The 27,187-nt window shown below is 36.8% G+C and overlaps 1 protein-coding gene across 7 annotated transcripts in view; it reads left to right on the forward strand.

Annotated features, from left to right (window-relative positions):
- The window catches only part of LOC131903881 (BEN domain-containing protein 5), a 1,181,880-nt gene that overhangs the window by 364,549 nt on the left and 790,144 nt on the right, over window positions 1-27,187 (forward strand). The gene's annotated exons all lie outside the window — the stretch shown is intronic.

Raw genomic sequence — 27,187 nt, forward strand, 5'->3', positions numbered from 1 at the left:
TGATAGGTGAAAATTAAATGGAACAGGCTGGGTTATAAAGGCAAGTTAGTTCCAGAAAACTCAAAGAATCAACTAACATGAGCTCACAGGGCCTCACTGAGACTGAACAGACAACCAGGGAGCCTGCATGGGACTGACTTAGGCACTCTGTGTATATGTTATAGTTGTGTAGCTTGGTTCTCTTATGAGACTCCTATCAGTGGGAATAGGAGCTGTCTCCGACTCTTTTACTGGATTTTGGGACTCTACTCCCCATACTGGGGCACTTTGCTCAGCCTCAATACATGGGGAGGTGCTTAGTCTTCCTGCAACTTGATATGCCAGGCTTTGTTAATACTCATGAGAGACCTGTCTTTTCCTAAACAGAAAGGAGGAGAAGTGGATTGGGAGGTGGTTTTGAAACAGAGGGAGTGGGAAGGAGGGACTGGGAATAGAGGATAGAGGGGAAACTGAGGCCAGGATGTGTAGCTAGAGTTTTCCTGCCTGGCCCACAGTCAGGACAAATCTCTATCACCTGCCAGTCCCACAGCCGCTCAGACCCAACCAAGTAAACACAGAGACTTATATTGCTTACAAACTGTATGGCTGTGGCAGGCTTCTTGCTAACTGTTCTTGTAGCTTAAATTAATCCATTTCCATTAATCTATACCTTGCCACATGGCTTGTGGCTTACCAGCATCTTCACATGCTGTTTGTCATCGTGGCGGTTGATGACTCAGCCTTCCACTTCCCAGCTTTATTCTCCTCCTTGTCCCGCCTATACTTCCTCCTGCCTGACTACTGGCCAATCAGTGTTTTATTTACCAACCAATCAGCAAAACAACACACTTGACATACAGACCATCCCACAGCAAGGATGTAATACACACACATACACACACACACACACACACACACACACACACACACACACACACATTAGCACAATGGAAAGATACTGTAGACCTTTACTAGACAAGAGGGGAGGGATGAAGGGGAGAAAAGAGGTAAGAAGGTAGAGACAGGAAGATATCAAAACCTAGTGTGGAAAATGGGTTATGACAGAAAAATAAGAAACTGGAGAACCACGAGGGCATGCTTCAAAGTAATCATGGCCTTAAATGATGGTATCCTAAAATTCCGAGGATAGAAAGGGACAGATTCAGAAATATATTTTAAGATATAATTAGCTATAAATTATGATTAGTAAGTAGAAGAGGAAGAAGGAATCAACCTTCAAAATTTTGGGCTTTAACTAGTAGAGGAAGAGTCATATTTACTCATAAAGATGATGAATTCATTAGAGTTCTCCAGAGAAACAACTGAAATAGATAGGTAGGTAGGTAGGTAGGTAGGTAGGTAGGCAGGCAGGCAGAAAGGAAGGAAAGAAGGAGGGAAAAGGCAGGAAATAAGGAATGAACAAATGAAGGAAAAAGAGATTCATTTGTAGGAGATTTACTATGGGAATCATCTAACATGATTTTAGAGGATGAGAATTCCAACACTATACTATGTAAAAGATGAAAAACCAGGAAAGCCAATCCTACATGAGACTGGAAAATCTGAGGTTCAAGAGTTCCACCATCCAGATATAGAGATTATATTCCTATGTGTTTTTTCACTTATAAATTTTTGTTTCTTTATAAAGAAATGTCCTAAAATGATTTAATTGCCTCTTTTGATTTAATGATACTATTGCATTTTTGTTGTTGTTAGTTTTTGTGGTTTTATTTATTAGAAAGAGAGAATTCTCTATTCCTATACCTTTTTGTTCTATTTGTGTCCTTGGATGATTGGATGATGACTGCTCACACTGGTGAAGGTGGCTTTTCTTCACTCAAACTAATTCAAATTCTGACTTTCCTTTTCTGGAAGTATTCTCAGACATATTTAGAAATATTTTACTAGCTACATGTCTTAAACCAATAAAATTGGCATGTAGAATCAACCATTGTAGGCACAAAAGAACAGACTTTTGTGTCTGGGAACAATTGGCTAGCCTTCATTCAAAGTATATGAGATAGTTTCAAGAGATTGTGCTGGAAGAGACTGATGAGATAGATGGATGAATATGTAGGTATGTATGTACATAGAAAGATAAATAGATACATAAGTAGGTAGGTAGACAAATACATTCAGATATAGGTGCACAATGTATCTTATTATGATTTGAACAATCCTACAAGGCATGTAATATCCCTTCTTTTCTCTACTGCCCTCTTTATCTTTTCTTTACTTCTCTCTCATTCATATATTGATTCCTGTAGAGGGTACGATGTCCTTATGCACACAGATAAGTACTAGGGAAGCCAGGAAAGTTAAACATTCAGACTTGTCTCTTCTAAGGATGATGTTTACCTGTTTTCCTCTCAGAATGCTGGAAATGGATATAGTTTATAACATGATGAGCTTTTGTTGTTTGTAGGGTCAGGCTTCACCTGAATTCCCCAGACAATTATGTTTGTTTATCCTAGAACCCCCTCCCTCCAGATCTTAAGCATTGCTTCACAGTCTATAAAACCCATGCTTATAAGATATATCACTTGTACTAGGTAACATCTGTGTTATCATAGGGCCAGGCTAATCCTGACTCCCACAGGCTATTATGTTTATCTCAGTCATTCTCCCTAGCCCCTTATCTTGAGAACTGTTTCTGAGTCAATGGACTCTACCATTTGGAAGAGGTCATATGTAATTTGTAAAGAATTTCAATATAAACATGTCTTAGGCTTTGTTGTACATGTAGGTTGAGCTAGCTATCATCAGGAAACTTTTTTTTCCAAAATTGTGCTGTGCTTAAATATTGCTAAAATAAACTGCTGAGTGTCATACTCTAGAAGTTTGAACCAGCACCAGCTAACTAAGTTGTATTAAACTGGATTTCCGTTTTGCCTCTTGTGGATCATTTATTTGTTGGCTGTAGTGTTTTCAGGGAGTCCCATAAGTTCCTTTGTCAATTACTAAATATATTCTGTCTTCCAGGAATTAAATGACTAAGAATATAATCATTTTAATATAACATTTTCATTAATTATTTAAGAATTCAATATAATATATTTTGATCATAGGTACCTCCTACTCATCTTCCTAACTCTTTTCAGATATATCCACCATCTCTCCATCCATTTCAGTTTTGTGTCATCTTTTTAAAAATAATTCATCAAGTCCAATGTGTGCTGCACATATACTTACTGGTGTGGGGCCACTGAAAGAATGTCTTTTGGATATGGCAGTACCACTGTACTCATGAACTCACAACAGCTGTGGTTGGCTGTATAAGAACTTCACAAAATTAAAGCCAGTGAATATCTTATCATGGATTGAAGAGGGGTCCATGAGCCCTCACCCATAACAGAGAAGCTATTGACAGTTAATAACTGTTTAATAAAGGGACGGTAAATTTTCTTTAAGGATATATTGCTTTTAAGTAGAAGACTATTCCTTTTTCTTTCAAAGTTGTCATCAGAGAGGCTTCCTCTGGCAGTAGATGGGAGTGGGTACCAAGACCCACAGTCAGACATTATATGGAGAGAGAGTCTAAGTTGGAGGTCTCCATCAGGTTTCTCCCCTAGTAGATTGGGGGAACCCTATGGAAGAGGGGGAGGAAAGAGCGTTGACGTCAGAGAGGATGGATGACACCAGGGGAGCATGGCTCTCTGAATCAACTAAGCAGGGCTCATATGAGCTCAGAGAGACTGAAGTGGCAATCACTGAGTCTGCATGAGTTTGCACTAGGTCATTTGTTTATATGTTATAATCTCAGCTTGGTATTTTTGTGGGACTCTCTTTTTTTTTTTTTTTTTTTTTTTTTTTTTGGTTTTTCGAGACAGGGTTTCTCTGTGTAGCTTTGCGCCTTTCCTGGGACTCACTTGGTAGCCCAGGCTGGCCTTGAACTCACAGAGATCCGCCTGGCTCTGCCTCCCAAGTGCTGGGATTAAAGGCGTGCGCCACTACCGCCCGGCTTTTGTGGGACTCTTAGCAATGGGAGTGGGTATATCTCTGATCTTTTGCCTGGTCTTAAGACTTTTTCTTCTATTGAGTTGCCTTGTCCAGCCTCAGTAGGAGGGCTTTTACCTTATCTTATTGTGTCTTGTTTTGTCCAATTTGGCTGTTGTCTCTTGAAGGCCTTCTTTTTTCTGAAGAAGAAACAAAGGGGGAATTGATTTGGAGTGGAGGGGTGGTGGAGTGGGTAGCTGGGAGGTATAGAAGGAGGCAAAACTGGTCAGGATATATTGTGTGAAAGAAGAATCTATTTTCAATTTAAAAGCCATAACTGTACTGGAATGATGATTTTTATAATATATAAATGTACTGAATAAGAAAAATATATGAGAACAGAAAAAATTTACCCCATAGGATGTTTATTAAGGTCACAGCAAACAGTACTTCTACAATAGCAAATCCATCTCTATTGTGGCTCAGCTTACAGGGTTACTTGTATCTAGCGTTTATTCTTATGCCACTATGGAAGATGAATACTGTTTGGAGAAATAGGCAAGAATGATATCTTGTCCTAAGTTTTCTTTTTTGCTTGAAGCAGTTCCATTCTTTGTAAAGTAATCATTAAGCAGAAAGACCAGAATGACAAAAAATACCCAATAACCATTAGGGAATTGAAGTGCAGAGTTAGCAGATATAAATGAAACTGCTCCTTGACAGCACAATGCTAAAATGAACTTTGAAACAAAACACTGTACTTACTGAATTTTAAGGGATGTAGGAGTGGAGAGAAGGTTATCCTGACATACAATGAATTGCTTGCGCCAAATATATCTTTGACATGAAAATTCTCAAAATAAGAAACTTCCCCCACCCTGCTCTATTTTTCCTCCCTTTCCCTTCCTCACTAGGGAAAGAAAGGTGGGTTGTGTTTCAATTAAGTATTAAAATGTTCATTCAAAGTGTTTCTAGAATATGAAGTCGTAGCCACTAAGGGATGGGATCTCTGCTTTAGAGAAGCTGCTCAGTTTAAAAAACTGGAATTCTCCCAATGGATAAAGGAAAACTGTTGAAAATAAATTTCAGATCCATTTCTTACCTCCAACAGTTGCTGCAGGACTTCCAATCACATTAGTGCCTCTTCAGCTTGAGCCAAAATTTATAGCATAAATTCAACATTTTTCAATTCTTAATCAACCCAGAGGTCATTCTCTTCATGTGGAAGCTATGCTGCTACCAAAAAAAAAAAAAAAAAAAAAAAAAAAAATCAATGGTGGCTGCTTTTGCTGCTGCCATAGCACAGACACCAGACAGGAAGTGTAGCATTCCAGGGGAGGGAGACACCCTTTCATCTGTAACTCAGAGAAACTTTATTTTACTCTCAGCGTCACTTTTTTAAAAATTGAAAACAAATTATTTATTAGTTCTTTCGGAGTTTTGTATTGTATAACCTGTTTTGATAATATTCACACCCTATTCTCAGCTCTTCTCAGATCCACACTCACATTCCTATCCACCCAACTTTGTGCCCGCCCAAAATTGTGCTGCCTAAATATTCTTGGATGTATTACCTTCCATTTGAGTAAGATTGACTTACCATTTTTTTTTTCTGGGTGATTATTTTATAAGCGGCTGCGGGACCTCAGGGCCAGGTGGGACATAGGAAAACTTCTAGTTATACCTCCCTTTGGCCTGTGATCTGTCTAGCCATAGGTTCTTGGATAGATAATGCTGCTAGGTATGGATTTTATCTTGTGGAGTGAGGACTTAAATCCATTTAGGAAGTAGTTTGTTACTCCTCTGATGTTTGTGTCGTTACTGCACTAATAGGCATGTCTTACCTGTCCAGTCATTATGGTAGATTAAAGAGTTCACAACTGGACATGATTAAGATTTCTTTCCTCCTCAAGTAGCATGAATAGCACCTTTCAGCACTTTGAAAACTAGACAGTAGCTGTCCTGGCTGGTTTTATGTCAATTTGACACAAGCTAGAGTCATCAGAGAGGAAGGAACTTCAATTGAGAAAACGCCTTCATAAGATCCGAGTGTAAGACATTTTCTTAATTAGAGATCAGTGGGGGAAGGCCTAGCCCATTGTGGGTTGTACCATCCCTGGGCTGGTGGTCCTAGAGTCAACAAGAAAGCAGGCTGAGCAAGCCATGTAAAGCAAGCCAACAGTAGTACTCATCCATGGCTCCTGCATCAGATCCTGATGGTTCCAGGGCATCTTATTCCCACTTCTGGCCTCCACAGACACCATGAGTATACATGTATGCAAGAAAATACCCATACACATTGTGCTGGATAGTTTTAGATCAACTTGACACATGCTAAAGTCATCTGAGAGGAGGTAACCTCAACTAAGAAAAAGCCTCTATAAGACTGAGTTGTAGGCAATCCTGTAGGGCATTTTCTTAATTGGAGATTCATGGGGGAGGGCACAACCATTGTAGTTGGTGCCATCCCTGTGCTGGTGGTCCTGGGTTTTATAAGAAAGTGGGCTAAACAAGCCAAGAGGAGCAAGCCAGTAAACAGCCCTGCTCCATGGCCTTTGCATCAGTTCCTGAATCCAGATTCCTGCCTTGCTTGAGTTCTAGTCCTGCCTTCTGTTGGTGCTGAATAGTGATGGGGAAATGTAAGCCCAATAAACTGTTTCCTCTCCAACTTGCTTTTTGGTCATGATGTTTTGTTGCAGCAATTGAAACTCTAGCCAAGTCAGTAGGGATGTCACTTCCAGTTCAGTACAAATCTTATTTCCCTATGTTCTGTGATTCAGGTATGTGGTATCTTCAGAAATAGGGTATTACTGTCTAGAAGGTCACCAAAAGCAACATCAGTAGCTTCTAATGTTTGGAATCTATGGGATCTCACTAGACAACAATTCCAAAAGAAGTAATCTGTTCTTGGGTTAGTGCCACTTTTGATCCCCAATGACTAGGTATACCCACTCAGCAGTGTATATTTTACAGAATTAAAAAATAATATTATCTCAGGAAGCATTTTTAGAAATGAGCATTCCAAAGAAAAATAACTAATTCTAAATCACTTGTAGAGATTCTTCTGCAGAGAGAGAATCAATATTATCATCCTAGTGAAGTTCCACCTCATATTTTTCTATGCATATTTTTATATATAGTTGGTAAGTACATTATCTGAGATGTGAAACAAACATGGGAATGATGCTAGAGTGTAGTCACTAAGTGTATGCTGCTACTGAGTTCTTATACATGGCTAGTATGACTGAGAAACTAAAATGTAATTTCTTTATTATTACCTGTTTTGAGTCTTAGCTATATTACTAGCTTAGCTGTAGAGGTATTTCTCCAAACAAAAATGCATCTTAGGCAATGGGACTCTGGCTCACACTATGAAATCCTCTCCTCAAGGGTCAGAGTTAGATATATTCAGTTCAGTGACTAGCCCATGATTGACTGGTTTACCTTTTTTTGAAAAAAAAATTCCTGCATTTGATATTAAAGTGTTTCTTTAAAACAATCTCAGCCTTTGAGATTAGATAGATTAGATTATAGTGTAGTACCTATTATTTCTTATCCCAAGCACTTGAAATAGTTGTTATCAAAGAAACTGCAATAGTCGGGGAGATCAGAGTCTGAAAAAGCTCAGTTGATATTATATTCCACTTTTCATGCCTGAGAGTTCATAAGAGCTTGTACTTTAGTATGACAAAGCACTGAACATGTCTGTTGATTTAGTCATTACTTTGGTCACACACTGAGTTAGGCCCTTGGCATAGATTTTATTGTGGTATACTAACTCTCTGAGGTGAAAGCATTGTATTTATAGAGATGAGAACAGTGAGACAGAACATGTACAAGGTTGTAAATATTTAGTAATTACCAGTACCTAGATTTGAATCCTTGTGCGATGCTGAAGTTTACATTCTTCTTAATATCATGCTTCTAAGACATTCTAACCCCAAGAACAGAACCCTTGCCAGTCGTGTCCATCATTATCATTTCTTGGGATGGTTGTGTCAGTCTGGGTACTGTGAGAGACAACATTGTTTTGAGTATGGAGGGTATATCAAATCATCTTTTCATTACTGCATTCCATATCTATCCTGAGAATAAATTTATAAAGAGAAAAGTTATTTTTTCTCATAATTTTTGACATTTTAATCCCTGACCAATTGTCCAGTACAACATGACATAGACACACGATAGAGTCAAGCTGTTCATATCATGGCTACAACAGAGAGAGATAGTGATAGAGATGAGAAAGAGAGATAGAGATAGAGATAAATATAGATAATCTTCTAATTCCCTTCAAGAATATATAACTAATAAATTAAAACTAGGCCTCATCACCCAAGATTTCTACCATTTCCTAAGAATACAATGGTGCCAAAGCCTTTCATACCTGGATCTTTGTGTCTTTCTAGATATAAACTCTAAAAGTTCATTCCTGATACCCCAAATACTCACGTCTAACAAACAATGCACAGTGCCTTCGGTCAATGTCTTAACCATTCGATCTTTCCTTCAAAATGAAAGTTCATGTTGCTATACAGTTTTCTTTTCCATGTTTCCTATTTGACTCAAGGAAAACTCAGCTAGTAGCCCCTATAAGAACAAAATGAAAGTTACATACTTCAAATACATAATAGCACATCCTAATCATGTCTTCTGAATGGGAGAAAAGGAAGATGGCAGGGAGGGAACTGACAAATGCAAGACTTAACATCAGCAGGGTAAACATCAATCATAGTCCTGTATTTGAGCGTCAAAGTCCTGCAGTGGTGCTCTTACAGGACTCAGATGTCATGTTCCTATAGCATTTCTGACTGTAGCTCTCTCTCTTAGTGACCTAGACTGGCTTCTCAAGCTGCAACTTTCCATAGCTGAATTTTCTGACTCTAGCACTTCTAGTGCTCAATTTCTCCATTGCAGTTTCAAATTCACTCTCATAGCCCCTGTTAGGTGTTCTCAGGAACTCCAACACTACAATACACTGCTTGGCCTGTCAGTCATTCCCTTGAAATTGCCACGGAAACCTACATGCTCCTATTACTCTTGAATTCTGCATGCTTGTAAAACCAGATCACTTGGTTAACCCCAGGGGTCAATGCCTCCTGTACCTGGGCCCACTAAAAAAAGCTGACTAGTTTGCCAGCTGAGTACAGGAAACAAATTCCACAGGTGATTTTGGCTTCATAAAGTACCCAGCACTCCTTTTCTCCAGAGACTCTGCTCTGGAAAGTTTTTATAGAAATTTTTTTATCTTTGGGCTTGTGATGGCCTGTACTATCTAGCCTATTGTCCTTTTGCCAAGTGTTTATATTCTCTCTCTTTTCCTTTAAAGGTGGTAATCTCTTATCCACTTGAATTCCTGAACGCATTTCTTTTGTGGACACACTGAAAAATTTCCAAATCATTCTGTTTTGTTCTTCTTTATTTCTGACTGTCACTCTTAAGTTTGTCTAAAAGCAGATAGTTATATTCATGCTGACTACCTGAATACTTGTGTGCTTCAAATTTACCTGCCAGATAAACTACTCCACCACTTTTAAATCCAGCCTTTCACGAAATCTCAGGACATGGACAAACTATTCCCAATTTGATGCCCTGGTGTAACAATACAAACCTCTAGTCCAGTTGTCAATAAGGTCCTAAGAAGTTCTTTTTTTGTCTGCCTTTCTGTCAACATCCTGTCCTTCCATGTTCTCACCAAAATTACATTAAAACTCTATAGCATTTTAACCTTTTTCTTCTTTAAACTTTCCTAACAATTCCAGCAATAATTCTAAAGGCTATTCACATGATTCTCCTTCTTGTTACCAATTTTATGTATTTGTTGGTTTTCTGTGATCATAACAAATACCTGAAGTGACACACTTAAAGAGAAAAAGGTTATTTTTCTCAGTTTTGAAGGTTTTGATGCATGTCCAGTTGTTTCCATTATGTTGAGAGTATGGTGGAAGTGTCTGATGGAGCAAAGCCATCCACCTTCTGCCTGGAACATGAAAAGAGAGAAAGAGGAGAGGTCTGAGATTGCACCATCATCCTTAAGGACATCTCCCAATGACTATGCTCTCCCACTAATCTCTACCATTTATTAAACCTTTTACCAACTCCCAATATGCCAAACTAAGAACCAAGCCCCAAAGTACATGGATCTTTGGGGGTTACCTTTAAGATCCAAGTTATAATAGGAGCAGATGGGATTGGTTTAAGTTATTAGTCTTTATATAACTGTTGGAAAATCTCGAGAAATGTCAGAAACAGTTTTGAGAAGGAACTGACGTGGGTAGACAGAGAAGGATCACTCGACCCTAAATTGAAAAGTAAGAAGTCAATGATGAATCAATGTGAGGCTGCATAGCCATGTTTTTTGAAAAATCTAGAGACAGCTCTTGCATTTTGTAATAGATTATGTGGGTCTTCAACCAAAAATTTGGTGGTAAGTTGGGGTCTGTAGTCAGCAGGTCCAGAAAAGATGAATTGAGTAAAGAACAAGGTGGAATAGGCATACCCTCTACATTTGTCTGTCAGCTAACTAAGCAAAGATCTCCAGAACTACTATGCAATACTGGTAATGCTACCTGAAGTACCTCAACTCAGCTTTTAGATTATTGTATGCAATAAATTGAAGCAATTTCATTGTGCATAGCATATTTTCAGTTCTTACAGAAATTAACCAATAGTTTAATTATGGAATATGTATGTTTTATTGTCTTTCTACTGTAAAACTAATTCTAATTGGTCTTAATAGAAACCCAGAGTCAGATATAGGGGCAAAAGCCACAGCCACTCCTTATCTTGCCAACTCCTCAGCCTGAAAGGGGATGAGCTCCTGTCTCTGCCTGCCTTATATTCCTCTTTCTGTACAGCTATATCATTTTGTGTTTCCTCCTTCCTAGAGCTGGAATTAAATCCATGAGATCCCAAGTGCTGGGATTAAAGGTGTGTGCCTCCACTGCCTGGCTTCTGTGGTTAACTAGTGGCTAGCTCTGCACTCTGATCTCCAAGCAAGATTTATTTGTTAGAGTACAAACAAAATGTCACCACATTTCCCCCTTTTTGTCTAAAATATACTAATACAAGAAAAACTGTATACAATAAGTACAATAACTATATAGAATATATAAGGCAATAAATACATCAACAATGTTTAGTTCATTAACAATTGAGAAATTCAGAGAAAATACTTCATATCTATCATATCTTGGTGAGTCCTAAATATTGTATCTAATTCACTTTCTATTCTAACTTGCATTACCAAAACTATCTTTTAATGTCTCTCAGCCTTATACACTTTATACCTTTTTAGTTTCTTTTTTGAATCTGGTAACAGGAATACTATAACTATAACTATAAAGGCTTCAACTCCATCAGAGACTTGAGAAGGAAATAATATTGCCTGAGTTAGTAGGAAGGGCATGCAAATGACTTCCAAAAAATGTGAGAAATGATAGAAACAACTGGCTGCCTGGACAGTCACCCACGGTTCCTCTGTAAGGTTGGGGCATCCATCTTTGGCCTTAGGATCTAGAATATCTGACAGACTTTTCTGTGAAGCAGTATATTCTGAAGGGCTGGCCTATCTTGTTTTGGCAAAGTTTGGCACCCACTTTTTTTGTATGTCCTGCTTGTCCAATTTGGATAGCATACTGTCAGCAGTTGAGGAAAGGGCAGTTTCTTGCCCAGTGGCTAACTTTTGCCACAAAGAGAGCAAACTCCATATGGAGTTTCTTCAATGCCCATCATCTTCTTGGAAGTAGATTGGTGCTGCCATGGGCAGACATGTCTCATTGTCATTAAAAAAAGAACTTATGTTATTAAAACATCTTAAATGTCATATTCTGTAGATCTCTGAAGTGTCTGAAAACAACCTGTCTATCTAAAATATATGTCTGTTTGACCTTGAAAACATACCTAATATGACTACAAATTTGATTGTAATGACTACTAACTTGCATTTCTTTATATCCTAAATAGTTTGTAATAAGAACTTTCAAGGACTAGAAATTTGCATTCTATTGTTCAATGAGTTGTATAGGTACAATACCTTGAATAAAAGTAGAAATGTATGTACAGTATGTTCTAACAAAAATAATCTCAAGTTTGTATCAAAGATTCATATCAATGTAAAGTATTTTAGACAAGTAGTTGTGTTTTAAAAGTATATTCAATAATCTATACTTTATCCTATCATATCTATATCTCCCTTTTTACTTTTCAGAGTAGATTCAATAATCTACCCTTTATCCTACCATTTCTATATCCCCACTTTTTCTTTTTTTCTTTTTTTTCAAAACAAGAACCCTGAATCTAATCGACTTTGTTTAGCTTTTTTTTAAAACCATTACCAATAACAACATGTAACCAACCACCTTAAACAATAACAAATATCCATAACCCACTGAACAACCTAAAACCAAACATCCTACCTCTTAGGAATATGGGCGTCATGTTCTTAAAATTACTTCCTGCTGTCTGGTGGTGATGACATCTTTAGGGGATCCTGGAAAGAAAAATTTGGGTTAATTGTTAAGTCCTGAGAGAGGTAGCTATATCATTTATTGTCCAGTCTCTGCCTAATGGGAAAACACAGGGCTTATCTCAAGTCCTGGCTAGAGTAGTCTGTGAGGCTGGATCATCTCAGCTAGCCATCTTGAAATTTTCTTGGGTAGTTTGTAGTCCATTGTACTGAGGAGGTAGTCTGTCAGCTAAATAAGATAAAAATGTCAGGTAGAATGGCTCTGAAGTAACTGCTCTCTAGGTGAGGGTAAGGTGGCAGAGGTAGGGTGTAGTTTCTTTCAGGTAAACCACATCCTATCATTATTTTTCTACATGCAAATATCAATTAGTATCATCTCTTGATTGTATTGTATAATAATGTTTCATTTGAAAATTTGCTAATTTTAAAATTTTTGCTAAATTTTAAAAATAAGAATTGTTAATTCAAGTTTCATAAAAAGTCACTCAGTGGATTTTGGCTTGAGATTAGGGTGGAATGTACAACAATTTCTTAAGTGATTCTGGATATAATTTTGTCATTTTGTACTATGTATTTATACAAACAGGAATTCTCATTTTTGATGATTATAAAATCAAAATATAAATCAGGTGTAGAAAACAATGAACACACTTTGTGTCCTATAATATTAAATATTTAGTCTAATTTTAGCTCTTTATTGGAAAATGAAGTAGTAGATCAATCTTAGTATGTAAATATGATTTTATCTGTAATAAAAGACAAAATTATATGCATATCAAATAACCATCTTAAATATATATTATGTAATAAAATAATTTATATTATTTATACTGTATTATTACTGCTCCTTACAGCCTTACTCAATGACCTCAGTCACACTCAAGTTCAAATTTCTGTCAAGTCCTTATTCAAACTTGCTTCTGCCTTCCTCTCCACTTTTCTTTCTATCTTTCATGTCAATTGTATATGACCAGCTTTGACCAACTATTGCAATGAGTACTAGATTCTGTTATTTTCTTATAGCCTTTTCACATCTCATCAAAGAATGCCTTTTCTTCTTTCCTTAGTACTCCTAAGAATCTATCCTCCCTACCACTCATTCTTCATGACTCGGCATGTTATTGGAATCTTTCCTCATGTCACTGGTCAGTTTAGGATTTTCATGCTGTACTTTATTCAATGTCTCTCTCTCCTCCATTATCTCAGATCTTTAAGGTGGACACTGCTATATTCTTAAGGATAGAGGATTTCATCTGTAGAATAAAGGAAAATTTGGAACCATTATTGCAGAAAGATGGGGATCTTTGTAGGATAATAGAGTTTAAGTCTAAAATCTTAGCTTAAAAGCTATAATATAAAGAATACTGACTTTGAATTTATAATCCTAGCTCTGTTTTCTTCTTGCTGCTGATTTCCAAGCAATTTCCTTTATGATATTGCCATCTTTCCAGGTCATTGTACCAGTATTACAACTGAATTACCTAAATCTAGTCTGCTCCTTTTCAGTTCATACTCAACAGAATGCCCTGTAGATATTGCCAAGCTTGATTTTACTTATCTATAAGAAAGGAAAAGATTTATTATAAGCAGTAAAGGTATGTGTAGCACCCAGAACAGGGTGTGGTACATATCAAATTCAGCATACTTAATTCATTCCTTAACATTCTCCAGTGTATCTCTTTTACTATTAGTAAGGTTGTGGAATTGTAAGCCACTTTATCACACACACACACACACACACACACACACACACACACACCACACACACACACACACATATATATATATATATATATATATATATATATATATATATGTATATTAAAATGTTATTCTCACCATAACTGATCTTTTTCTTTTGTGAAAATTTGGCAGTTGGGGCTTTCATTTTCTTCTGTAACAGAATTGTGAAGCTCGGATAATTAATATTTTATAGTTGGATATTGGTCAAATACCCTGGTATCTCACAATCCAGCAATTTAAGGTTAGATGATAATCAAATTAATTTTGCTGTATGAACACTATTGCCCATATGCTAGTATCTCTGTCCACTTCCATGTAAAGAATAATATTGTTTTATTCCAAAAAAAATCAGAAAAAGGTTGGATTTATTATGGAGCAGCACCAAAAACAGATTTGTTTTTTGTTTGTTTTGTTTTTTTAAGACACACCGAATATATTTAACTGGATAAAATTGATAGAAACAATCTAGGAAACAGCCCAGCAGGGAATGCTGTCAATGATTCAAACAGTGACTCTCTATTTACTTGCTTACACTGCTTTCAGCACTTGGGATTTCTACAGTTTTCAGAATTATAAATTAAATTATGTTTTCATGGAATCCACACTAATGAAGTATTAAAAAGTACGGAGTTCAGGGCTTAGAGATGGCTCATTAGGTAATGTGCCTGATGTGCGTACATGTGGACCTGAGTTCAGATCTCCAGTACCCACACAAGAAGCTGGGCATGTAGTGTTCGCCTGTAACCCCCATGTTAGAGGAAAGAAGTCAGGTATATCCCAGGGACTCACTAGACAGTAAGCTTCTGGTTCCATGTGAGTTTCTATCTCAAAAAATAGGGTGGAGAGAAATAGAGGCAGATACTTAAAGTCAATTTGTGGCACATGTGTGCGCGCATGTGCGTGTAACATACAAGTGAGTGTATGTGTAAACACCCCCCAACACACACAGAGAACACACACAGAGAACACACACGCATAAGTTAGTTTTCCTCAAATATTTAAACTAAAGCTTCTAGTGTAGATGCTAATCTGATTTCCTGGTTCTTTGAAACCTTAAAAGAGTGCTCCAAGTTCATGATGTCACAGAGTTTCTCCTTTTCATCCCCCTTTGTCAGCTATATACTCAGAAGCACAGATTTCCTTTCATGTCAGGATGTTTGTGGTGACATTTATAAATAATTCCAAGTTCAAATATTTTACTGATGCCTTGGCAATATTCGTAGCAAGTGATATCAGAAAATCATTTTAATTCAGGCATGAAAAAGGACTTAAGGAGACAGACTGCATTTAACTAGAAAACAAGATACTAGAATTTTAATCCCATTCTATATATGAGGGTGATCTGTTTGCAATCTCTATCTACAGTTGATTACCAGGATTAATTTGGCTGATATGGCTACCTATAGGCAAAAGTTTCTGTCCTGCCAGCAACTCCTAAATACCCAGCAGCTGCTTCCCAAATAATTAACTCAGAGGATTAATATTACTTTTAAATCCTTGGTCGGTAGCTAAGGCTTATTACTGACTAGCTCTTACACTTTAATTAACCCATACTTCTTATCTATGTTTAGCCACATGGCTTGGTACCTTTTCTCAGTACAACATTCTCATCTTGCTTCCTCCTGGTCTGGCTGTGGACTCCTGACTATGAATGCCCTTCTCCTTTCCAGCATTCTCAGTTTTGCTTTCTCACCTAACTTCCAGTGCAGCTACTAGCTAGTCAGCTTTTTTATTAACAATGAGCATAATCCACAGCATAGCTTATTGGGTGTCCTCTTCCTCCCTTACCACTCCATGTGCATCCCTCCTGGAGCTGTACCTTACTTCCATACATGATAAGGATAACCTTTTCTGAAAGTTTTCCGTCAAAGGTATATGGGTAACCATATATACCTTGCTAGAATCTCCAAACAAGCTCTTAATAACAATTGATATTATTTATAAACTTAATAACTTAACTTATGCAAGCATAGGCTTTCTTATCTGTAAAGTAAAAAACTCTAATATTTGCTTGAAGGATTTGGTGGCTCTGAAATTAGAAGAACAAGACCCTGGAAGCAGGTAGGGTGAGTCTGAGAACAATTTCTTCTGTTATCTTTTCCCTCAGATAAGTTGTTTCCTTTTCAGTTTCTACTGCTTCAGACATAAACAGATATCATAGCAATATCTCCTTCAGACTGGCCACTCTGTAATGAACACTGCCTCCCCATTCTTAGAGAAGGAAAGGAGATAGTTTTGCTGCTGATTCTCTTACCAGGCAAGTTTCTGGTGCTATGCTTCAAAATGGGACCTTCAACCAAGCCAATTCTCTTTTAACTCTTTCCAAGTCATCTGTTCACTCTTAACATCCCCCAACCCCTGTTTAAACCAGGCTCTTGTTGTTTACTTTAATTTAAACATATGTGGTGGTTTGAATAAGAATGGCCCCATAGCCTTGTAGATTTGAGTGCCTGGTCACCAGGGAGTGGTACTATTAGGAGATGTGGTCTTGTAGGATTAGGTATGGACTTCTTGGAGGAAGTATGTCACTGAGGCTGGGCTTGGGGATTTCAAATGCTTAAGCCAGGCCTAGTGTTCTGTCCTTCCTGCTGCCTGTGGATCCGGAAATAGACCTCTCAACTCTTCTACTACCATGTCTACCTGCATGACACCATGTTTTGGTCATGCCAATAATGGGCTAACCTTCGGAAAATGCAAGCAAGGTCCAATTAAATGCCTTCTTTTCTAAGAGTTGTTTGTGCATGATGTCTCTTCACAGCAATAGAACACTGACAAGACAACATACTTAAAAAAAACCAAAAAAACAAAAAAAAGAAAGAAATGAAGGAAGGAAGAAAGAAATGGAGCATGACTTTTCTTTAAATCACCTTTCTGGAACCTGTGACATTCCCATTTCATGTCCTAGAAACCTCAACCAGGTCTAGGAAGAACCTCAGGCAGTCTGTATACTTTATTGCTCCTTTCCATGATCCCTTCTGACTTTTCAGAGTCTTTAGGTCCTGTTAGAATGCATGTAGTCCAATAGTACTCACCAGCAGCCAGCCACCAGATTGTTGAATAGAATTCAGTAGTTCGGGAACTTTATACCCTATAAACCTAAACTGTTTATTTGGATCCTTATGAAAAGTGCTAGTTCTTCTTGTGCCATATGAATATGTGTTCATTGTTAGAATTATTGGCAGGATCATTTTGAGAAAAGGAATATGATGATGAAACTGAAGTATAATAATAGAAGGAAATCTAGTCAAATCACCAGGAACACTGCTCTACTTTCATTATGTTACTGTGATAAAATACCCTAACCAAAAAAAAAAGATTAGGAGGAGAAGGGTTTATTAACTTACAGGCCACCAGGTAAGGAAGCCAATGCAACAGAACTTAAAATAGCTATTCATATCATTCCCATACCTGAGAGCAGAGAGAAATTAATGTGTACATGCTCACTTTGTTGCTTGTGCTCAGCAATTTCTCTAGTCTCATGCACTTTAGGACTCTTTGCCTAGGGAATAGTGACAACTATAGTAGGCTGAGTCTTCCCACATCAATCAATTTAATTAAGACAATCACCCACAGGCCAAGCTAGTGAAGACAGACAATCCCTCACTGAAACTCCTTTTCCATGTGATTTTAGATTGCATCAAGTTAAAATTTAAGCTATCATAACCATTAAATGAGAACTTCACAATATCAAGTGATATTGTATGTGTGATTAACATGTTTAATATTTTCATAGTACATTGGTCATTTTATTATAACCATGTTACAAGTAAAGTGATTCAGTTACTAGACCAAGACTACACAGAGTTGGAAGTGGCATTTTAATATAGGTATCTTGTTTCAAAACATACTCTCTTTTATGATGCTTCTCCACCTTTTACAATTTTAGCCTAAAATATTATACTTCTTATTTGTTACAGCATTTATGAAAAGCAGTAAGAAGCTGAAAAGATGTTTGTAACCAACTTAACAATAGATACAAAAGCCTAGAATGTTATAAATGTATCAATATCAGTAAAAGTTTGTATCACTAAGCTTAGTGCTTAGAAAACATAGAATCAATACCAAAAACTAATAGACTTACAAAGATTAAACAGTAAGCATTATTGTAAGCTTTGAATACTTTGACATACTTGAATAATTTTGGACCTTTTTTTGAATATTGTAAGATTTTGAATGTTTTGACATTATTTCTATGTTATTGTCAGCACACAGCTCCTTTCTTCAGTTTAGTTGTCTATTACTTCAGTACTTAAAATCTCAGTGGAATCACATGTGTTAAGAAGGAATGAAAGACGTCTGTAAGCTGACAGCCTGAACTTCCCTCAAATCTGTCTTTTATAAAGAGAAAAGTGTCTAGTGAGGGCAAGATGGCTGAGTAAAAGTGCTCCCTGCCAAACCTTAGTTTGTTGCTCAGAGCTCACATAGTGGAGAGAAGGAACAGACTTCCCCAAATTGGCCTCTGTCTTCACATGTGTACAGTAGCAAATGCTTCCCCCACACTACCAATATAAATTAATGTGATAGAAGAGATTTGATGTTTCATTTAGGGGAAAAAGTCCAGCACTTCATCTGGGAGTAGGGGCTTAGGAAATTTTGCTCCATCCGTGTGAGGCAACACTAATTGGACGTAGTGTGTGTGTGTCTGTGAGGAGAGAGAGAGGAAAGGAGAGCAGGGGAAGAGAGAGGAAGGAGAAGGGAGGGAAGGAGGGAAGAGAGAGGGTAGGGTGGAGAAAACAATAATTATAGAAGAAGAAGTAAAGAATTGAAGAGCAGAATGTCAGGAGACATTGAAGGAGTTGGAGAGGAGAGAAGGGGTGAATATTTGCAAATATAGTGTAGTTGTGTCAGTAAAAAGAAATGAAATGAACAAGTGGAAAACATTCTAATGACTATACAGCTGAAGGTACTTATTCTCCCATCTCTCTGAATCTAACAGTAGCAAATATTTCAACAGTGAGAGGGAGGGCCCCCTGAGCCCTTCCTCCACCCGTGGCTGACCATTGGCAGGCCCATTTTTCCAATGGATAGTTCCAATGAAATAGTTACACAGATGTCCCTGAATTAATAAATGGCTCGTTAAAAAAACAAGGTATGATTCCAGGAAAGAGACTGGGAGGGATGGTGAGGTTGAGGTTATAGTGATGAGTAGGAAATAAAGGGTAATGAGGGGAGAATAATCAGAATGCATATTAAAGACAGTTGTCAATGAACAAAATTAATAAAAAGTTCTAGCATTAACTCTAAAGCAGCCAAAGTTTAATAACGTAGGTTGCACTACTTCATTAGAAATGAGCCATAAAGAAAATGGTTCTTTCAGAAAGAATTTGAGAGCTACTCCAAAAGTAGCTCCTAGGAGGTAGCATGACATACACCCCTGTCTTTACATAAAAAGCTTATCTAATCATGTCTTTCTCACATATGGAGCCAAAACAAACCTTATCTATTTAACTCCTTCATTTATATATGAGAAAACTAGGCCTCAATATTTTAGCAGCCTGTCATATGATGCCCATCAACACTGTTAAAACTGACTTAGCTTACTCATTTTTTTTTATCCATTCATTCACCTAACATTTATTAAGGCCTATCTGTATGGAAAATATTAGACTAACTAAATCAATGAATCACAAAACATTATTTAATTGGTTTATTTAAGGAATGTGAAAGAATTTGTTAGAGTGAGGACTAGTGAAGTCCTGGAATGCTTTAATGAGAGCTTACTGGACCATTCTAGCGTGACTTATGGAGATCAATGGTGATAGAAATGTAGATCACAACGGTCAGGTTCATCGTGAGGTTTCTAAGAGGGACAAGGAACCTGTTGGGAACTGGGTTAGAAGCAGTTCATAGTACACTTGGGCAAAGCAGCTATTGTGTTTTTGTAAACAAATATTGACGAGACTATGAATTTAAAAGTAATGAGATGATTTATTTGGTGGAGGGCATTTCAAGACAGTATAGCATTCTGGGTGTAGCAGCAATAAGCTGGCTTCTTTTGGCAAGATAAACAGAAAGAATTCAAATTACAAAGTCGACCAGAAAGATTTGAAAATGTGTAGTTTGCTAAGGAAAGGAGTATGTATGTGGTTAAAGTTGTGGACAGGATAGACAAGGCCAGATACCTACTAAGTGTATATAATTGAATAAAAGATTAACACAGTTAAGGAAAAACACTGAACTCACAATAAAGGTGCCTTGGGAGCAAGAAACCACCCACTGGCCAATGTTTCAGCATATAAAACTGAAAATTCTTTTGAAAAATGTTCATTTGGAAGCAGAGTGCAAAAAACAAAAATTGTGCATGAGTAAGGACTGCATATTCAAGGATTCCTTGCCCCCAAATTTCTACCTAGGGAAATATTTTCCCTGGTTCAGCCATACACATACAATGGCTCTTGCCATATTTCAAAAGGGCCATACATCTCAACTTGGCAGCACAGCTTGGTACATGATAGATACAAGTGTGAGGAAGTCCTAAAGGTCAGAGGAAACCACTGAGGCCAATTGGGATTCTCTACACAGGTATCCCGGGAGGCCTTAAAAGTAAGATTTCTCAGTCAATACAAAGTTCACTCTTTTGGCTAATCTAGCTGGCCATCAAGCTCCTGAGATTACTCCCTGTCTCTTTTCCTCAATGCTGGGCTTAGAGGCATGGTTAGCCATTCTCAGGTTTTATGTAGGTGCTGAGTATTTGAACTCAGGGCTCCATGCTTGCACAGAAACTGCTGTTACACACTAAGACGTCTCCCTAGCCCTGAAACTCTCATTTTCATCTATAGTAGATGTGCTTCTATGTACCAATCTGGATACTGTCACATGAAAGTCTTGAGTACTTCATTAGATAATAAATTTTAATCTTTTTCAATGATACATGCCAATGTTGGATAAAGGGGTAATGTTGTTATATTATGCTAAAGCATATGGCCAAACCCGTGCATCATGGATTTCTATTTTTTTTTTTTTTTTTTTTTTTGGTTTTTCGAGACAGGGTTTCTCTGTGTAGCTTTGTGCCTTTTCCTGGAACTCACTTGGTAGCCCAGACTGGCCTCGAACTCACAGAGATCCGCCTGGCTCTGCCTCCCGAGTGCTGGGATTAAAGGCGTGCGCCACCAACGCCCGGCCACATCATGGATTTCTACTGGCTTTATGCTTTATTGAATAATACAGTTTATAATATAAAGATAGCAAATATATAATTGGTGATATATATATATATTTATATTTAACCTACTTACCTATATATAATTTATTACCTACCTTATATACATTCAGTTCTCTCTATAGATAGATAGATAGATAGATAGATAGATAGATAGATAGATAGATAAACAGGCCTAACAATTTTACTATTATCTACAAGTTTTCATCATTTTATATTCAGTATGTATGTGAATAGGAAGGCGATGGCCATGATGATTTTCTGCTTAGATCTTCCTATAAGAAAACTTTCCTCTATAAACTAAAAATAAAACTACCATATGATCCAGCAATCCCCCATCCAGGCATACATCCAAAGGAAGTAGAATCAGTCTGTCAAAATGACATTTGTACTCTCATATTGCAGTACTATTCATAACAGCAAAGAAAAGAAAATATCGTAAGTGTCCATCAGCAGATGAGTTGATAAGAAAAATATAGTATATATGTACAACAGTTATAAAAAATATTTTTTTACATTTGTACCAACATAGATGCATCTAGAGAATCTTACGTCACATAAAATAAGTCACACACAGGTAGACAAGTATTGTGTGTCTCATGTGAATTTAGAACTGAAAAGGGTTGGTCTCATAGAAGTTGAGGTAGAATAGTGACTACCAGAGTCTGGGGAAATGGGGCTGGGAAGTACAGAAAAGGTTGATTAATGGGCACTGAATTACAGTTACTTGGCAGCAAGAAGTTCTGTGATGCCATTGTGTACTCATGTGAGTATAGCTAACAGTTATATAATATACATCTTAAAAGTGTAGGAGAGAAGATTTCGAATATTTTTGCTTTCTATGACAAATGTTTGAGCAAATGATTTAAGCAACTTGAAAGGTATATAAGTAAACAAACATCACTATTATTTAACTATATATACGATCTTATGTTTTTATGTATTGATAAAAATTTAATTTTAATAAATATGCATTTATAAATGCCAGTAATTATCATATGTGTAATGTAAACATAAGATAGTACAATATCTTTAGACAAGTGTATAGTTTTTCAGCTTTGTTTGATCACGCTTATGCAACACACATCATATAGTTTTCTAATACAGTGAATCATAGAATTACTTTATGAATCAAGAGAAATGAAAAGATTTTCTTACTTCCTATCTCACCTCCTTACTTTTCCTCTCCCATTCCTTCTCTCCCTTTACTCCCTTTTTCCCAACCTTCTTTCCTTCTTTCTTTTAATCCAACTATGTATTAATTAGATGACACTTAAGCTTTTGCTGTCTTATAGGCACTGATGGCAGATAAATATATAGCCTGCTCTCTAGAGCTCACAACCAAAAAAAGTTAATAAACTAGTAGAATTAATGTGATAAATATTCCTTTGAGAGAATTGGGATGTTATATACATCCTATTGGTTTTGAAGAAATTAAGATAATAACTGGGTTTGAGAAAGGAGGGGGAAGTTATCTAGAGTTTTCCATGATACAGCAGCACTACCTGTGAGCACTGAAAGCAAGGGACAGGTCTTCCTTGTCCAACATTGTGTTCCTAGGTGTTTTGAGCATGCATGATACATGGAATGCAATAAATATCCATTTAATTAATTAGTTAATTAATTGATAATATTTAATGAACAGGTGAAATATATGTTTTCCACATATTTGCTAATTTGCATAACATGAGTTAAAGTTATCTTCATGTTACAGACTGTAGATCTAAGAGGGTAGTCACACAAATCCTATGGCTTAAGGTCAATAACTAAGTATAAATAATATACTCAATGCTATATGCCCTAGTTACTTTTCTGTTGCTGTGATAAAAAAAAAAAAACTTTGTCAAAAGCAATTCAAGGGAATGAGGGCTTATTTCATCTCCCAGTTCAAGAGTGAAGACCATTATGACAGTAAAGTCAAGGGCAACAGGAACTTGAATCGGCTAATCATTGCATCCTAGTCAGGAAAAAGAGTGAGGAATGCTTATACTCAGCTGACTTTCTCAGTTTATAAAGTCTAAGATTCCTGCCTAGGGAATTATGCCACCCATAATGGGTAAGACTTTCCACCTCAATTAACCAAATCAGATATTTTCCTACAGGTATTATCAGAGACACCTACCAAATGATTCTAGAAATCATCATTTGACAGGTGAAATTAACCATTACAACATACAGACCAAATTTTATTAAATCCAGGCAGTTTATTCTCACTTCCTTTGTTCATGGCCATCAACTATATTACCATGAGTAAACTCAAATTGTTAAAGGAGAAAAGGGGAATGGGAAAATTAAAGAATCAGACAGTTGCAGAACAGGGAGACAAACTGAAGGGCCTTGAATGGTTTTAGTACAAGTTGAATAAAAAGAGGTGGAAAGGTCTGCTCACATCACAGAGAACATTTAAGGTACTTGGGTATTAATTGTAAGTCAATGAATATTCAAGTTAACATAGTTTGGTAGATTGATCCCTATATTTACTATATAAAAACATGGATTCCATATGTTTTGTGAAAATGTCAGCAGGTACTTATTGTCTATAGTCCTTCTGGGCTAAGTATTATTTTCTTTACATAAATAATAACTCATAACTAACCCTTGCCACTGATATGGATAGAGTTTAATTTTAGGCAGATTTCAAGCTCAGAAAGGCTTTGAAGAAGAAGGGAGACTTAGATGAAGTCATAGGCACAGATGCCTTGGTGTCTGGAAGTAGGAATGTTGCGTTTACTGTGATTGGGTGAACCTCTGATGGTTTAGTTAATGTAGGGATGGAGTCCCTTGTTTTTAAATCTGAAATTTATAAATGGTAGATTTGTAAACCTTATTAAACTAATGTGTAGGCAAAAATCTGACATGTTTAAATAGGGTGTAATATTCTTTATTCAATCCACTTAGTATGAATATTAACATATTTTGCTATAGAAACACTGATGTTTTGATTGTAATGTTTCTGATTATCAACTGTTGCCATGGGATACCCTTAGTATATTAAAAATATTAAGTGTATCATAAACTTTAGGACAGTATTCAGAATTGATTTCTGAAGCTTTTCAAGTTTGACTAGTAATTATATACTTATTGTCTTTCCTTCCTTCCTTCATTCCTTCTTCCCTTCCTTCTTTCCTTCCTTTCTCATTATGGAGCTCTGGCTGTCCTAGAACTCACTATGTAGACTAGGCTGGCCTCAAACTCACAGAGATCAGCCTGCCTCTGCCTTCCAAGTGCTGGGATTAAAGGTGTGCACACTTTAGCTGGCTATTGTCTTTTCTTCATTTGTGGTGGGAGAATGGATGTAGCTCAACAAGAAATTGAAAGATGAGGCTATTTGAAATCAACCCCATCTGGAGACCATTGTCTCAGAAAGTCCCCAGCTTCTTGAAGCAAACCTAGCAAGAACTATTTAGAGGGTGAAGGACTTAGAAATGAGTGGTAAATAAAACCAGATGATGATGTGGACATAGATATTGAAAAGAAGCTTATTGCTAAAAATTTATGACATTTTTAATGAATTTTTCTTATCTAGGACCCAAGAAACTTGATTTTTGCTGAAATTACTTTTTTTTTTTTTTTTTTTTTTTGGTTTTTCGAGACAGGGTTTCTCTGTGTAGCTTTGTGCCTTTCCTGGAATTCGCTTTGGAGACCAGGCTGGCCTCGAACTCACAGAGATCCGCCTGACTCTGCCTCCCGAGTGCTGGGATTAAAGGCGTGCGCCACCACCGCCTGGCTGAAATTACTTTTTAAATTAAGAAATTTTTAATTAGTTAGCTGTAGTGTTCTAAAACTGTGCAACCCATAAGAGGACCACTATTAACCCTCATCAAGTAAATGAAGTTGAAACAAAGTCATCCACAGTCGTATCTTCATTTATCTAAGTGGTATGCATGTGGTTCTATAAAGTGTTTCCTTAAAACAATATACCAATGTTAGTCATTCAGCTATTTTTAGAAAACTATTGATTTGTAATGACTTAGAAAGCTCAGTTCTACCAAATATTTATCTTATGCTCAACTATTAATTTGATGTTTTGACTCTGTAATAAGCCTTTGGAGTATAATAATGACAAACATGATTCCTGGCTGTGACATACTTTCATACAAGGTATAACCTATAACCATGTTTTACTCAAATGCTTGTCTTCTTTCATTTTTTTCTGACTTCAAAAAATACCTTTACCTTACCTTCTTATGTTTGTAGTTCTCTTTTCTTTTTACATACATGTTTTAGTGTGTGGAGTGGTAGGACACAAACAACTTAGCCAGAGTCCTGAATGGACCACTTTCCATTAGACAGAATCTCATTAAGCCTGTTTCCTCTTCTTAATGAAAATTAACTAATGATATCACATTCTATATGTATTTGTAAGTACTATGAGCAGATGTATAAAGAAATTTTATTGTTATTTTCTTACAGAAAATTTTATCATAATAAGTTTCTGGACAACACAGTCCCTTTAATCAGATACCAGGTCTATAACTCTAAATTTCATTATATGTTGGGTATTTCTATTTAATTACACTCCAGCCAGATAAAATTTTGTGGTAGATCATTTCTTTACTTAACTCTCGACCATCTGATTGTGTTTCTTGGGCCTGCTGTGGTTTTCATCTTGTGGCTTTTAGGAAATAAAATGAGTTTTCTGGCTTAAGAAAAAAGTCTGATTGGTCCACTTGTCCTTGTAGGAGGTATGCAAGGGAAGACAAACTTAAATACATGTTAACTGAATATTGAATGAAGGTGTTATGGCAGGCATCCAGAATCTTCTTGGAAGGAGTTTTATAGGTGATTCTACTTAAATAACATTCAGCTAATCTCAGAGCCTTAGAAAAATATTGAGGCTTATACCCAACTTCATGTCATTTATTATTTTTAAGTATCCTCTGATGAACTCTTTAATAGCACAATTGCCATATGATTAGATTGATGATCTTCAGAAAAGGCACAGTATTGAAACTAGAATTATTTACCAAGTGACTGGAAAGAAAGCTTGTGTTGAGAGACAATGTATGCACATCTTATATTGCCTATGTTTCACAGGCAAGGGTATATGTATCTTAATTTCAAACTATCTTTCATTATATTTGAATAGTGAGCATCCCAGGAAGATATGTACTTGTTTCCCTCTAAAGCCCTGTATAGTGTTGCTTACTGTCAAGTTTAAATAATTTGGGCTATTCACAAGTATCATAGCCCATTCTGTATTTATCCACCATGTGACACTCTTTACAATGTTCTATGGAAAGTGGGTCTCAGGGAACCAATTTAAAAACTGATCTTTTAGTTATTGTTGATGCTATGACTCAGGAGACTTGTATATTCACCAGTATCTATGAAACTGTGACAGACTATTTTGTTCCTTTGGAAGGTAGGTAAAAATTTCAGACCTTTCATAGTTCTCCACCAACTGAAGGTTAGGTTCCTTCCTGTATTAAGACCAAAGAGCACAGTAGTTAATGTCAAACAGTCATAGGTTTGAACCTTTGGTTAGTTAGTAGCTCACTGTCCATAAGTAAGTTACTTGACATTTCTAAAAGCAATTTTATCATCTTATGATCTGGAAGGCTTGATCTCCAGCTGGTGGTGCTATTGAGAGGATGCTAGCATCACCAGTCAATTGATCCATTTGTCAGTTCATAGCTGAACAAGCTATTGGGAAGTAGAGCCTAGTTGGAGCAAGTAAGTTATAGGAGAAATGTTTTGAAGAGTGTATTGTAGCTTGAGTTTTCCCACCTGGCCCACAGTCAGGACAAATCTCTTTCACCTGCCAGCCCCACAGACACTCAAACCCGACCAAGTAAACACAGAGACTTATATTAGTTACAAACTGTATGGCCGTGGCAGGCTTCTTGCTAACTGTTCTTACAGCTTAAATTAATCCATTTCTACTAATCTATACCTCGCCACAT

The sequence above is a fragment of the Peromyscus eremicus genome, chromosome 2 (assembly GCF_949786415.1).
Source record: "Peromyscus eremicus chromosome 2, PerEre_H2_v1, whole genome shotgun sequence".
Classification (NCBI taxonomy): Eukaryota; Metazoa; Chordata; class Mammalia; order Rodentia; family Cricetidae; genus Peromyscus; species Peromyscus eremicus.